The 12464-nt window shown below is 47.3% G+C and overlaps 1 long non-coding RNA gene across 1 annotated transcript; it reads left to right on the forward strand.

Annotated features, from left to right (window-relative positions):
* The first annotated feature begins 313 nt into the window (after positions 1 to 313).
* On the forward strand, positions 314 to 9679 carry LOC149744003 (uncharacterized). Its single transcript, XR_016391454.1, has 3 exons — positions 314 to 4001; positions 4699 to 4879; positions 5438 to 9679. It is a non-coding gene; the product is annotated as an uncharacterized LOC149744003 (long non-coding RNA).
* Positions 9680 to 12464: the final 2785 nt, after the last annotated feature.

Consider the following 12464-nt stretch of genomic DNA (forward strand, 5'->3'; position numbering starts at 1 on the left):
CTTGTGCAGGGTTTGTAGGGGATGCGCTTGGTATCTTGGGCCTCTTGCAGGCCAGGCTCAAGCAAGTTCGGGCCGTGTATCCAGCCGTATTCCTTTGGGCCGGCCCATTCTGGAGGGCGCACATCGTTAGCAGGGAGAGGCCCACAGGAGGGTGCTGGCTTCCCGAGCTGCTCCCAGGCCTCCAGGCCGGCCACCGCGGGCGCCCCAGCCCCGCCCCACCCCGCCCCCACAGCCGGATGTTGTGATTTCTCTCCACCCACACGGCCTTGTCCGCCCTCGGCCTCTGCTGCCTTATAAGGCAGCGCTACCACCCCAAGACGTAGGGAATGAGCTCACACCCATTATATAGGTGGGGAGCTGAGGTCCAGTGGAGGGCTGCGGGCCTAGGACTAGGGAGAAAACAACGCCGAAATTTTACAGCTAATCAACACCTTGTAGCTAAACATCCTACTCCCTCCAACCTCACTTCACACACCAGGAAACGGAGGCTTGCCCAAACTTGCGGGTAAGGCAGAGTCCTATTCAACTAGGCTTCTCTGATTCCTATCCATTCATTCATCCAAAAATACAGAGCATGCACTTTGTGCCAGGCACTGGGCCAGGTGCTAGGGAATACAGTGGTGCCAGCAAGATAGTCAGTCTCTCTGCCTACCTGCTAGAAGGGGGATAAATATGGTAATCCTATGTGTAAACAAATAAATGGTATGGTCTGAGGGAGTGACAAGTGCTATTAAGACATTAAGACAAGATAGGGGAAATGGTCTCAGGGTGTGACATTTGAGCAGATCCAACCACACAAAGATCTAGGGGAACAGTGTCAAGCAGAGGCAACAGCAGGTGCAAAGCTTTGAGCCTAGAGTAAGTTTGGTATGTTCAAGGAACAGGAAGAAGGCCTGTGTAGCTTCAGGGCCCAAAGTCTGAGATGAGTTGAAGGAGCAGGGATTCTACGTAGATCCTGAAAGGCTTTGTAAACCACGGAGAGGAGTTTGTTTGTTTTTCTTAAATGAAATGTGGAGCCTTTGAAAGGATGATTTATACTTTTATTTATTTTATTTTTAGGCCATGTGGCATGTGGGATCTTAGTTCCCGTCCAGGGATTGAACCCGCACCCCCTGCATTGGGAGCACGGAGTCTTAACCACTGGACCGCCAGGGAAGTTCCTGACTTATACTTTTAAAAGATCACTCTAGCTAGTAGACTTTCAGGGGGCCAAGAGTGGAAGCAGAGTGAGCAGTTGGGAGCCTACTGAATTCCAGGAGAGAGAGGATGGTTGCTTGGACTGAGAAGGTGGCAGTGGACATGGAGAAAAGCGCATGGATCTAGGATACTTTGGGGAATAAAGAAAAGTACTTTGAAGGAAGGAAACCCAGTGGTCAGTAGGACAAAGGGCAGGTACCTCACCCAGTGAAGGGTGTTGTGTCTAAGTGAGACCTGAGAGTTAAGTGAGAATGTGCAGGTTTCAGAGGTAACTGGAGTGGGAGGGAAAGAGCCTCTGGCTAGAGGGCTAGCACATGTTCAGAGTTCTGTAGAGGAAGGTGGTTAAGGGCTCATGCATTTGGCACCTGAGGGCAGAGCATTGAACTAGATTTTCAGGTACACATTGGGGTGTGCATGGGGAGGCCTTGAAGAGGCCTGGATCAGGGAGGTCCTTGGAAGCTAGGTAAGGAGTCTGGACTTCATTTTGAGAGTAGTGGGGAGCTGTCCAGGGTGTGATAAACCAGGGAGTAGTTTGATCATATTTGCTGACTCAGCCACACTGTGCTAGGGGTGAGGTGAAGGGTGGGGAGAGAGGGGCCTAGGCTGACTTGTAAACACTGATTGTTTTGACGCCCAGCATCTGAACACCCCTCCCCTTTGGGAGGAAACCTATAAAATGCAGAGGCAGGCCCTGCTTTCCACTAGGGAAATCAGAGAGGAGGCAGAATTTCCTCTCTAAGGTCCCTGGTACCTGGAACGTTTCCAATGTTTGCAAGCAGGTCTTTGAAATCCAAAGCAAGTGATTAACATAAGACATCAGAGGACCATTTAGGGTTCATTATGGTGGCAGTGGAAGAAGAGGGGGAGGTGGTCGAGCCAGGCCCTTCCTGGGGTAGGGAAATTCAGCAAGCACCCAAGAGCATCCAATCAGTTCCTTGTCTGCCTAAGTTACCCAGAATCAGCTTCATTGTTTAGAGCCAAGTATCCTGAGTAAGACAGGTGGGAGGCCCTTTTAATAGGAATCACTGGAGAGAGGAATGATGCACTGTGCTGGGGCAGTGGCCAGTGGGTGCAGACAAGTGGCCAGGTTGAGAGCTATCACAGAGCTCGAATGAATAAGACTTGGTGATTGATATGGGGTGAGGAGGGGATGGTATCACACACAACTCTTGGATTCTGACTCTTCAACCCGTTCTCTAGCTATGACCAAAGTGATCCTTTTTAAAAGGGAAGTCTGCCACCAGTCGTCTGACATATGCACTTCTAGGGTTTATCCTACAAATATAATTGCACTCAAGCAAAATAAGAAATGAATGTTCAAGGTTGTTCACTGCAGCATTGTCCAAAAACACCAAATGTACTAATTGTCCTTAATAGGGACTAGTTAAGTAAAATCTGGTCCTTTCCTGTACAGGAATACTATGTAGCTTTAAAAAAAAAACTGTCGGGGTGCTCTTCATGTACTGATATAAACAATCTCCAAGATATATTGTTAAATAAAAAAAGTGGGACTTCTCTGGTGGTCCAGTGGCTAAGACTCCATGCTCCCAATGCAGGGGGCCTGGGTTCAATCCCTGGTCAGGGAACTAGATCCCGCATGCCTCAACTAAAAGATCCTGCATGCCGCAACTAAGACCTGGCACAGCCAAATAAATAAATTAAATAAATATTTTAAAAATCTTAAAAAAATTGAAAAAAGCAAAGTACAGAACAGTGGGTAGGATTTGCTAGTAGTTGTATACAGAAGGTCAGGATAGGCTAGGTTATGCTGCAGTAACAAACAATCCCCAAATTTCAGTGACTTAAAGCAACAAGAGTTAACTTCTCAGGTACACCTTGTGTCCAGTGCAGGTTGTTGGGAAGTTGGGAGGCTCCACTAGGAGTAGTCACTCAGAGACCCAGGACACTAGAGACTCCCTGTCAATCTGCGCTTCTGCAATGTCAGGCAGTAAAAGGAAATGTGGGGAATCATATGATGGCCCTTAAAGCTTGCATCTGAAAGTGACACAAGTCACTTCTGCTCACATTTCATTGGTTAAGGCAACCACATGGCCACAACTAAGTTGAGAAGGGTGTGGAGGTCCGACACTACTGTGGGAGATTGTATTTTCCAAAGATGAATGTAGCAATACACTCCCATCCCACAGGCATTTCTGCAGTGTGACCTTGCCACCCACACAGCAAGAGGTGGGCTCTCATTTCCCTGTCCTTACTTCTGGCCTGGCTTTAGTGACTCTCGTCATCAGTAGAATATGGTGGAAGTGATACACGTGAGATCTGAGGCCAGGTCACAAAAGGCCATGGAGCCTGGGTTTCTTGCAATGCTTGTTCTCTCAGGATGTTCCTTCAGGCTCATCAGCTGTGCTGTGATGTGATAAGCCCACACTGAATAGATTGTTCACGTGTAGATTGGTCATTGCTCTGCTATGGTTGACAGTTCCAGCTGAGCCCAGCCTTCCAGTTGTCCCACCTAGAGCACAAGACAGTTGAGCAAAGAAGCCCCTGGGTGATTCCAGCTCCCGGGCATTCCCATCGGCCCCAGCTGAGGCCCCTGGCATTGTGGTGCAGACAGCCATCCCTGCTGTGTCCTGTCTGAATTCCCAACCCGCAAAATCCATCAGCCTAATAAGTTCGTGTTTTATGCCACTAAGTTGTGAGTGGTTTGCTACAGAGAAATAGATTCTGGAATAACGACTATCCGCCTGGAAGGAGAATAGAATTGGAAATATTTAGTGAACAACACTAACTCCCACAGATGAATCTGCTTCTGTACGCATGGACCCCCCTCTGGAAGGCCACATGAGGTATGGGAACATTGGTTGCCTATAGGAAGGGGGAGTTAAGTGGCTGGGGACAGGGCTGGAGGGGGGCTTTTCATCTTATACCCTTTGTTTCGGTTTTTTGTTTTGTTTTGTTTTTTAAATGATTTGTATTTATTTATTTATTTTTATTTTTGGCTGTGTCAGGTCTTTGTTGTCGCATGCGGGATCTTTTTTCTTTGTGGTGCGTGGGCTTCTCTCTAGTTGTGGCGTGCGGGCTCCAGGGCAGGTGGGCTCTGTAGTTGTGGCGCGCGTGCTCTCTAGTTGAGGTGCAAGGGCTCAGTAGCCCCGCAGCATGTGGGATCTTAGTTCCCTGACCAGGGATCGAACCCGCGTCCCCTGCATTGGCAGGCAGATTCTTTACCATTGGACCACCAGGTAAGTCCCCTTATAGGCTTTTGGACTTTAATCTTGTATCATGTGACTCTATTGCTTATTTTAGAAACAATCAACCGGGTCCTGTCACTCTCCTGCTCAGAACCCCCCGGTGGCTTCCTGGGGTGGGCAGCCTCTAAGATGACCCCAATGATCCCCCCTCCTGATATTCACCCCCTGATGTGATCCCCTTTCCTCAAGCATGGATTGGACCTAATGACTTACTTCTAGTGAAAAGAATGCAGCCAAAGTGTTGAAATGTCACTTCATAGATCAGGTTACTAAAAGGCTGTGGTTTCTGTTTTAGGTGCTTTCTCACCCCCTTGCTGGCTCACCCTCAAGGAAGTTGCTCTATGCAGAGGTCTACATGGCCAGAACTGAGGTCTCTGGCCAACAGTCAAGAAGGACCTGAGGCCAACAGCCTTGTGAATGAACTTGGAAGTGGACCTTACCCCAGTCGCACTATCTTTGAAGTGCAATAAAATGAGGTATGCCTGTAAATGTTTGTAGTTTAAGCCGCTAAATTTGGGAGCAATTTGTCATCTCTTATTAGCTGTAGTAGGTAATTAACTTCCCATTACACTTAAAAATAAAACCCAAACTCTTCCCCTTGGCCTACCAGGGCCCAACTCGATCTGGGCCTGTGTAGCTCTCCAACAGTATTTCATACGCCTCTCCCTCTTGTCACACTGTGGAGCTGCACTGTCCAGTACAGTAGCCACTGGCCACGTGTGGCTATTTAAATTAAAATTAAAATTAAATAAAATGAAAATTCAGTTCCTCAGTCATACTAGCCACTTTTCAAGTGCTTAATAGCCACATGTGACTAATGGCTACTGTATTGGAAAACACAGGTAGAGAATATTTCCATCATCGCCGAAGTTCTGACAGGCAGCACTGGTCTGGAGGAAGGAGTGGCTTCCATTTGTACAAATGTTCCATGGTGGTGGCCTGAATGACTGGGATAAAAATGGTGCCACCGAGTGAGAGGAATGAAGGATGATGGGCTGGTTACCTTCTGACCCCCTAAACTTGTCTTTGAATAGGCAGTTCTGCCACCTCTTGAAATGTACGCCCCCAAGTCTCTGCTACAGAGGAGTGGAGTCTGTGTGTGTCTGTGGATCCAGGAACCTGTGAGCAGGTACTTGATGGTTTCTCCCTTCTCATCCCACAGACTGACACCCCAGGTATGGAAAGACAGAAACCAGGGTGAGGAGATGGTGCCTTTCTGCTCTGATCCAAAGCAGTTGATGGAAGGGACCCAGATGTTCAGGGGGAACTGGGCACGCATGTAGAAATTGCTGAGGCGGGGGGGTGTCCACATGGGAAAGTTTCTTTGTAAACTCCTATAGACTGAGCCCCAACCATATGCCAGGCTCTGCCCTTTCACATGCATTCCCATTCAAGCATCTCTACAAGCCTGCCAGATGGTGTGACTGCCATCCCCTCCCTAAAGAGGCGTGGCCTCTTTAGGTTCAGAAAAACTTAGCCCCTGACCCATGGTCACACCAGCGGTTGGTAGTGATTTGAGGTTTTGGTAGTGATTTGAGGTTCAAGACGGGATTTGAAGGTTTCCTGATTGAAGTTCGTTGCTGTTTTTTTCCCTCCAGTCCCTGCTTCTAAGGTCATTGTTTTCCTATTCTTTAAGCTACTGACTTACAGAGCTGATCACTAGCGGTTTTGTTTTGTTTTAGGAACTTCCTGGTAACGATGCATGAATTCTTGCTTGCATCAGTTAGGACTTTTGGTTGCAACTAAAACCGGCTTAAGTAAAAAAACGGAATTTATTGGTTTAAGTAACTGAAAAGTATAGGTGGTGGTTCTGATTTCAAGTGTCATTGCATCCCAGGTCTCAAATGGTGTCACTCAAAATTTGTCTTTCCCATATTCTGACTTGGCTTTTAAAGTGTTGTGTTTATTCTCAGGCAGTTTCTGAGATGCTAAACACGGCCGCCAGCAGCTTCAAGGTCACTTCCTACCAACATGGCAACTTTTTTAGAAAGAGAAATCCTCTATCTTGATTCCAGCAAAAATCACGGGGTTGCCTCTCATTGGTTTGATTTGGGTCAGGTGTTCATTTTGAACCAGTCACTGAGGACAGAAAGAGGCAGGGTTTTTTTTTTTTCATTGTGAAAAAGTCTCTTTATTTTAAGAAAAAAATTTAGTTAACAAAAAATTTAACAAGTTTCATTTAGCAAAATACACCCAAAAGGAAATCACAATACAAAGAAAGTTTTAAGTCAAGTCCTCACCAATTCCTACAGTATTAGCAATGTGTTTCAATTTCCAAAACTAACTCTTAAAAAGCTTAAACTTAACCTAAAAGATTTTAAATGAAAATAAACTAGAATAACAAATATGAGAAATGTTCCTCTTTGAATAAGGGATCTAGCACCCTGAGTTTTCCTTAAGAGGCAGTGTTCTAATTGACCAGGTCTGGATCACATGCCCACTCCACCCTCAGCTGAGGGATGGGGTAATCTTTCTTATATCCACTTGATGGAAGGGGGAATGGGCCCCTCCCCAAAGGAACATTGAGAGCTCTTACTAGATAAAGGGAGAATGAATGCCAAAGAAGGGAAATGACAGATGTCCACCAGAGGTTCTCAAATTATGTTCCGCCACTGTATATACCTTTAATTTTACGGAAGTCAAAGAAAGAGGCAGTGGGAATGGAGAGAAGTGGAGGGACTTGAGAAATATGTGGGCAGTGTAATGAACAGAACTTGGAGGCTGGTTAGACTTGAGGGATAAGGGAGAGTGAAAGGCCTTGGCTGCAAGCAACAGAACATGGCTCTAGCTACTTAAACAAAAGGGAATTTACTTTATGGGAATGCCCTCAGCGGTTCATAGCATCAACTAGAAGGAACAGGCTTGGAAATAAGAAGGAATTAAGGGCCACTAGAGGATAAGGAAGCAGGAATTACAGCAGACACTTTGGTTGTTTACCTAATATCCAATACCACTCCCCTTCCTCTTTTGCAGAGTCCCAATTCTGTTTCTGTGGCTATTTTACCTCACAGCCTGACTTGGCTCCAGGGTTGATTGGACTAAGACAGGAGATCCCCTTACCCTTGCCAGAGATTGGTTTAGGAGTGTCTGGTAACCCAGTTGTGGCCATTGAGCCATGAGGGGAGGTCTTCTTGGGATTTGCGGGGGAGGAAGGTTTCCTCATTTCTAAGAAAGATCTACTGGAAGGGAAGGTTCCTCTTCACTGGAGTTTAGATGTGATTCTTGGAGCTGTGGCAGCCATCTTGTGACCATGAGGGAATCAGCCTGAAAGTATACACACCGAGGACCATAGTAAACAAAAAGAAGAAGGAACATGGTTTCTTGATGACATTGTTAAACCACTGAAAGCACTGTTCCTGGAGCCCCTCCACTCTAGATCTCTTATGATACGAAATGATGCATTTGAATTTCCTTGCTACTTAAGCTTGGCTTTTGGAAGGCATCCTGACTTATGCCATGTAGCAGGGACAATCTGGTCGGGGCACAGTTGGTGCAATGGCAGACTTCCAACCCCAGCTCTTTTCACCATCCTTGGGTGGCCTGTTCAGGATTCAGAGTCCTGGGAGAGAGTGCCCATTGACCACGTTTAGGCCCCTCTGACTATGTTAATACAGGGGGAGAGGGTGATCTGGTCCATTAGGCTTCCAGAGTGGGAGGTGATCACTAGAAATTTCCCTTCCCCCACACAATGGGGGAGGGGCGACCCCAAATAGAAACTGGGAGACTAGAGGAAGAGGAAGGGGGAATAGATGTTGAACATCCAAATACCCATGAATGTCCATCTCCAGTCCCAACAGACTGGATGCCTCATCTCACATTCCCTACAGAGCACCCTGTGCTCATCACATTCTTCATTTGACATGCTACATTCAGGTTTCTGTGAAGTTGTAGTACTCACTCTGCCTGGAAGCTGTTCTCTCCCTTTCCCACCTACAAAGCCCTATTCATTGTGAAGACCTGTTTAAAAGGCCCCTTCCAGGCTTCCCTGGTGGCGCAGTGCTTAAGAATATGCCTGCCAGTGCAGGGGACACGGGTTCAAGCCCTGGTCCGGGAAGATCCCACATGCCGTGGAGCAAATAAGCCCATGCGCCACAACTACTGAGCCTGTGCTCTAGAGCCCGCGAGCCACAACTACTGAAGCCCATGCGCCTAGAGCCCGTGCTCCACAACAAGTGAAGCCACCACAATGAGAAGCCTGCACACCGCAATGAAGAGTAGCCCCGCTAACCACAACTAGAGAAAGCCCACGCGCAGCAACGAAGACCCAATGCGGCCCAAAATAAATATAAATAAAATAAATTAAAAGGCCCCTTCCATTTGGAGGGAGAGCTGGCTTCTTATCAGGAGAAAGGAGCCAACGTGGGACCAGCTCTGGGCCATGGACTGTATTCAAGAACTGCAATCAAGAACTGACAAAGGGGGCTTCCCTGGTGGAGCAGTGGTTGAGAATCCGCCTGCCAATGCAGGGGATGCAGGTTCAAGCCCTGGTCTGGGAAGATCCCACATGCCGCGGAGCAACTAGGCCCATGCACCACAGCTACTGAGCCTGTGCTCTGGAGCCCGCGAGCCACAACTACTGAGCCCGCAAGTCACAACTACTGAAGCCCGTGCACCTAGAGCCCCTGCTCCGCAGCAAGAGAAGCCACCACAACAAGAAGCCCATGCACCATAACGAAGAGTAACCCCCCCTCACCGCAACTAGAGAAAGCCCATGCGCAGCAACAAAGAGCTAACACAGCCAAAGATAAATGAATAAATTTAAAAATACTATATAAAAAAAAAGAACTGACGAAGATGCTTTCATTTTAATGATCTCATCTATACAGCTCACAGTTTCACTTTCATCACAGTCTTTTTTAAAATATTTATTTATTTATTTGGCTGCACTGGGTCTTAGTTGTGGCACACAGGATCTTCACTGCGGCGTGTAGGATCTTTTTTTTTTTTTAAGTTGCAGCATGCAGGATCTTTTAGTTGTGGCATGTGGGATCTAGTTTCCTGACCAGGGATCGAACCTGGGTCCCCTGCACTGGGAGTGTGGAGTCTTAACCACTGGACCACCAGGGAGGTCCCTTACCATGGCCCTCATCATAGTCTTAATAGCTGTCCCATCAACTTTTTTTGTTTAATCAGTTTTTAAATTTTTTTTTTTTTTTTTTGGTACATGGGCCTCTCGCTGTTGTGGCCTCTCCCGTTGCAGAGCACAGGCTCTGGATGTGCAGGCTCAGCGGCCATGGCTCACGGGCCTAGCCGCTCCGTGGCATGTGGGATCTTCCCAGACCGGGGCACGAACCCGTGTCCCCTGCATTGGCAGGCGGACTCTCAACCACTGCGCCACCAGGGAAGCCCAAATCAGTTTTTAAATTAAAAAAATTTTCTTTTTTAGCTGTGTCAGGTCTTAGTGACGGCATGCGGGATATTTCCTCGCAGCGAGCAGGCTATTCGTTGCAGTGTGAAGGCTTCTCTCTAGTGGTGGCGTGTGGGTTTTCACTCTCTAGTTGTGGCATGCAGGCTCCAGGGTGTGTGGGCTCTGTAGTTTGCAGCACGCAGGCTCTCTAGTTGAGGCGCGCGAGCTTCAGTAGTTGTGGCGCACGGGCTTAGTTGCCCCACGGCATGTGGGATCTTAGTTCCCCGACCAGGGGTCGAACCAGTGCCCCCTGCATTGCAAGGCGGATTCTTTACCACTGGACCACCAGGGAAGTCCCAATAGCTGTCACATCAACTTTTGAAAACAATTGTTGAAGTGGTGCCTCTACTCCTGCCGACCTGTTGCTGTGTTTCTGTTCCAGGAAGTCTTCCATGGCCTACCTCTCTTCCAGCAGAATTAAGGAATCGCTGCATTCTGTCTTCACTTCATTTCCCACAAATTACTTTGTATCAGTCAGGACTTCTTTGAAAGCGATGGAAGTCCATTCAAATTGGTTTTAATTGGTGAATGTAACTGAGAATTCTTGAGGGTATCTCTAGTTTTAGGATCCAGGTTCGCAAATAAAAGAATCAGTAATCATTTTATCTGTATTAGTTATCAAATGCTGGGTAACAAATCATCCTAAAATTTATGGCCTAAAACAACAAAAATCAATTAGGATTTTCTCAAATTCAGAGGTTCAAGAATTCAGGAGCAGCTTAGCGGGATGGTCTGGCTTGAGGTCTCTAATGAGGTTGCAGGCCAGATGGTCGGGGCTGCAGTATCCATATCAAAAGTGGTTCATTCACATGGCTGTCCAGTTGGTGCTGGCTGTTGGCAGGAGGCTTTACTTTCTTCCCTCATGGGCCTCTCTGCAGGGCTGCTTAAGTGTCCTCACAGCATGGCAGCTGGCCTCCCCCGGAGTGAGCGATCCATGAGACCAAGGCAAAAATTGCAAGGCCTTTTATGATCTGGGCTTGGAAGTCAAACACAATCATTTCTGCTGTATTCTATTGGACACACAGAACAGCTCTGAATCAGTTTTAGAAGAGACTATTCAAGGTCATGAATCCCAGGAGGTGAGGATCAATGGGGACCATCTAGGAGGTTGCCTCCTACAGCATTCCTCCATCCTTCCTTCCCTGTTTGCTCTGCTATTCCTATATGTGTGCTTCATTCTCAGGTAGGCCTTCCCCAGGCAGTGACAGAGATGGCCATCAACATCTCCAGGCTTGCATTCTTAGGGACCCCAGTGGGAAGAAAGTACCTTTATCATAAAAGTTCTGGTGAAAGTCCCAAGGCTGACTCTGATTGGCCAAACTTGCGTATAGCTTATCCCTGAACCAATCACTGTGGTCTAGAGATACCATGCTCTGATTGGCCAGACCTAGGCCACACCCCCAGCACTAGAACTGAGGGTAGAGTGGGCAGCACTAGAGACTCATGGAGTGGATGAAGGAGGAGTGGTTCCCAAAGGAAAAATCAGGGTGTCCTTACTGAACCAAGGTGGATGGTTGTTGGGCAGGAAAAATAATACATGCCCAACCTATCTCCCTCCTTTGTGCTCCAGTTGCATATTTTAGCACCCCTTGGTTTAGTATTTTTAGTATTTTTTCCATGGGATAATTTACTTTCTTTGTAGGTAGAACGCTAAGATGGCCCCCAAGTTCCCTGGTGTAAACATACCTTCTCCCAGTCATTTAATCAAACACTAATCTAGATGCTTCTGTAGAAGAATGCTGCAAATGTAAGTAAGGTCCCAAATCAGTTGACCTTAAGACAGGGAGATGCTCCTTAGTGGGCCTGACCTAATCAGATGCGCCCTTAAAAGTGACAGGGTTCTTCCTGGCAAAAGAAATTCAAAGGGTAAGAGAGTCAACGTGGGGGAGATTCTCTGTTGCTGGCTTGGAAGATCGAAGGGTCTCTATGGCAAGAAATGCAGGTAGCTTCTAGCAGCTGAGGGCAGCCCTTGGCTTGCAAAGCAAAAGGGACCTCAGTCCTACAAACACAAGGAACTGAATTCTGCCAATGATCTGAATGACCTTGGAAGGGAATTTCCCCCAGAGCCTCCAGAAAACTTAGCCTTGATCTCAGTTTTGTGAGACCCTGAGCAGAAAACTGAGTCACGCAGTGCTGGACTTCTGACCCACAGATTTATGAAGTAATTAATGGGTATTATTTTAAGCTGCAAAGTTTGTGGTTAATTTTAGGCAGCAATAGAAAATGAATATACTTCTCCATGGACTCTAAGATTCCTAAAGTAGGGAGCTTCTCTTGGATCTCCTTAAACTCCTCATCCCCAATAGGACCCAAAACAAAGATGGTCCCTCTTCCTGCTTCCAGTTCCAGTATCTGGGAAAGAGAGGAGGATCCCCACTCCTTATTATGCTACTCACACCCACCAGCTCCCAACTTTCCCATCCTTGGGGGCCCACCAAGGAAACTCTCTGCTTGGCTTTCCATAAACAGCCCAGGAGGGCAGCTCGACCAATCTCTGCTTCCCAGGCCTCAGGGACCTTTGACCAGTTCTATTTTTTAAAAAAATTATTATTTATTTATTTATTTTTGGCTGTGTTGGGTCTTCGTTGCTGCGCACAGGCTTTCTCTAGTTGTGGCGAGCGGGGGCTACTCTTCGTTGTGGTGCGTGGGCTTCT

Source organism: Delphinapterus leucas, unplaced genomic scaffold, assembly GCF_059928025.1.
Source record: "Delphinapterus leucas isolate spDelLeu-1000000601 "Yukka" unplaced genomic scaffold, BTC_Dleu_Yukka2 spDelLeu_asBTCV2_sq25, whole genome shotgun sequence".
Lineage (NCBI taxonomy): Eukaryota > Metazoa > Chordata > Mammalia > Artiodactyla > Monodontidae > Delphinapterus > Delphinapterus leucas.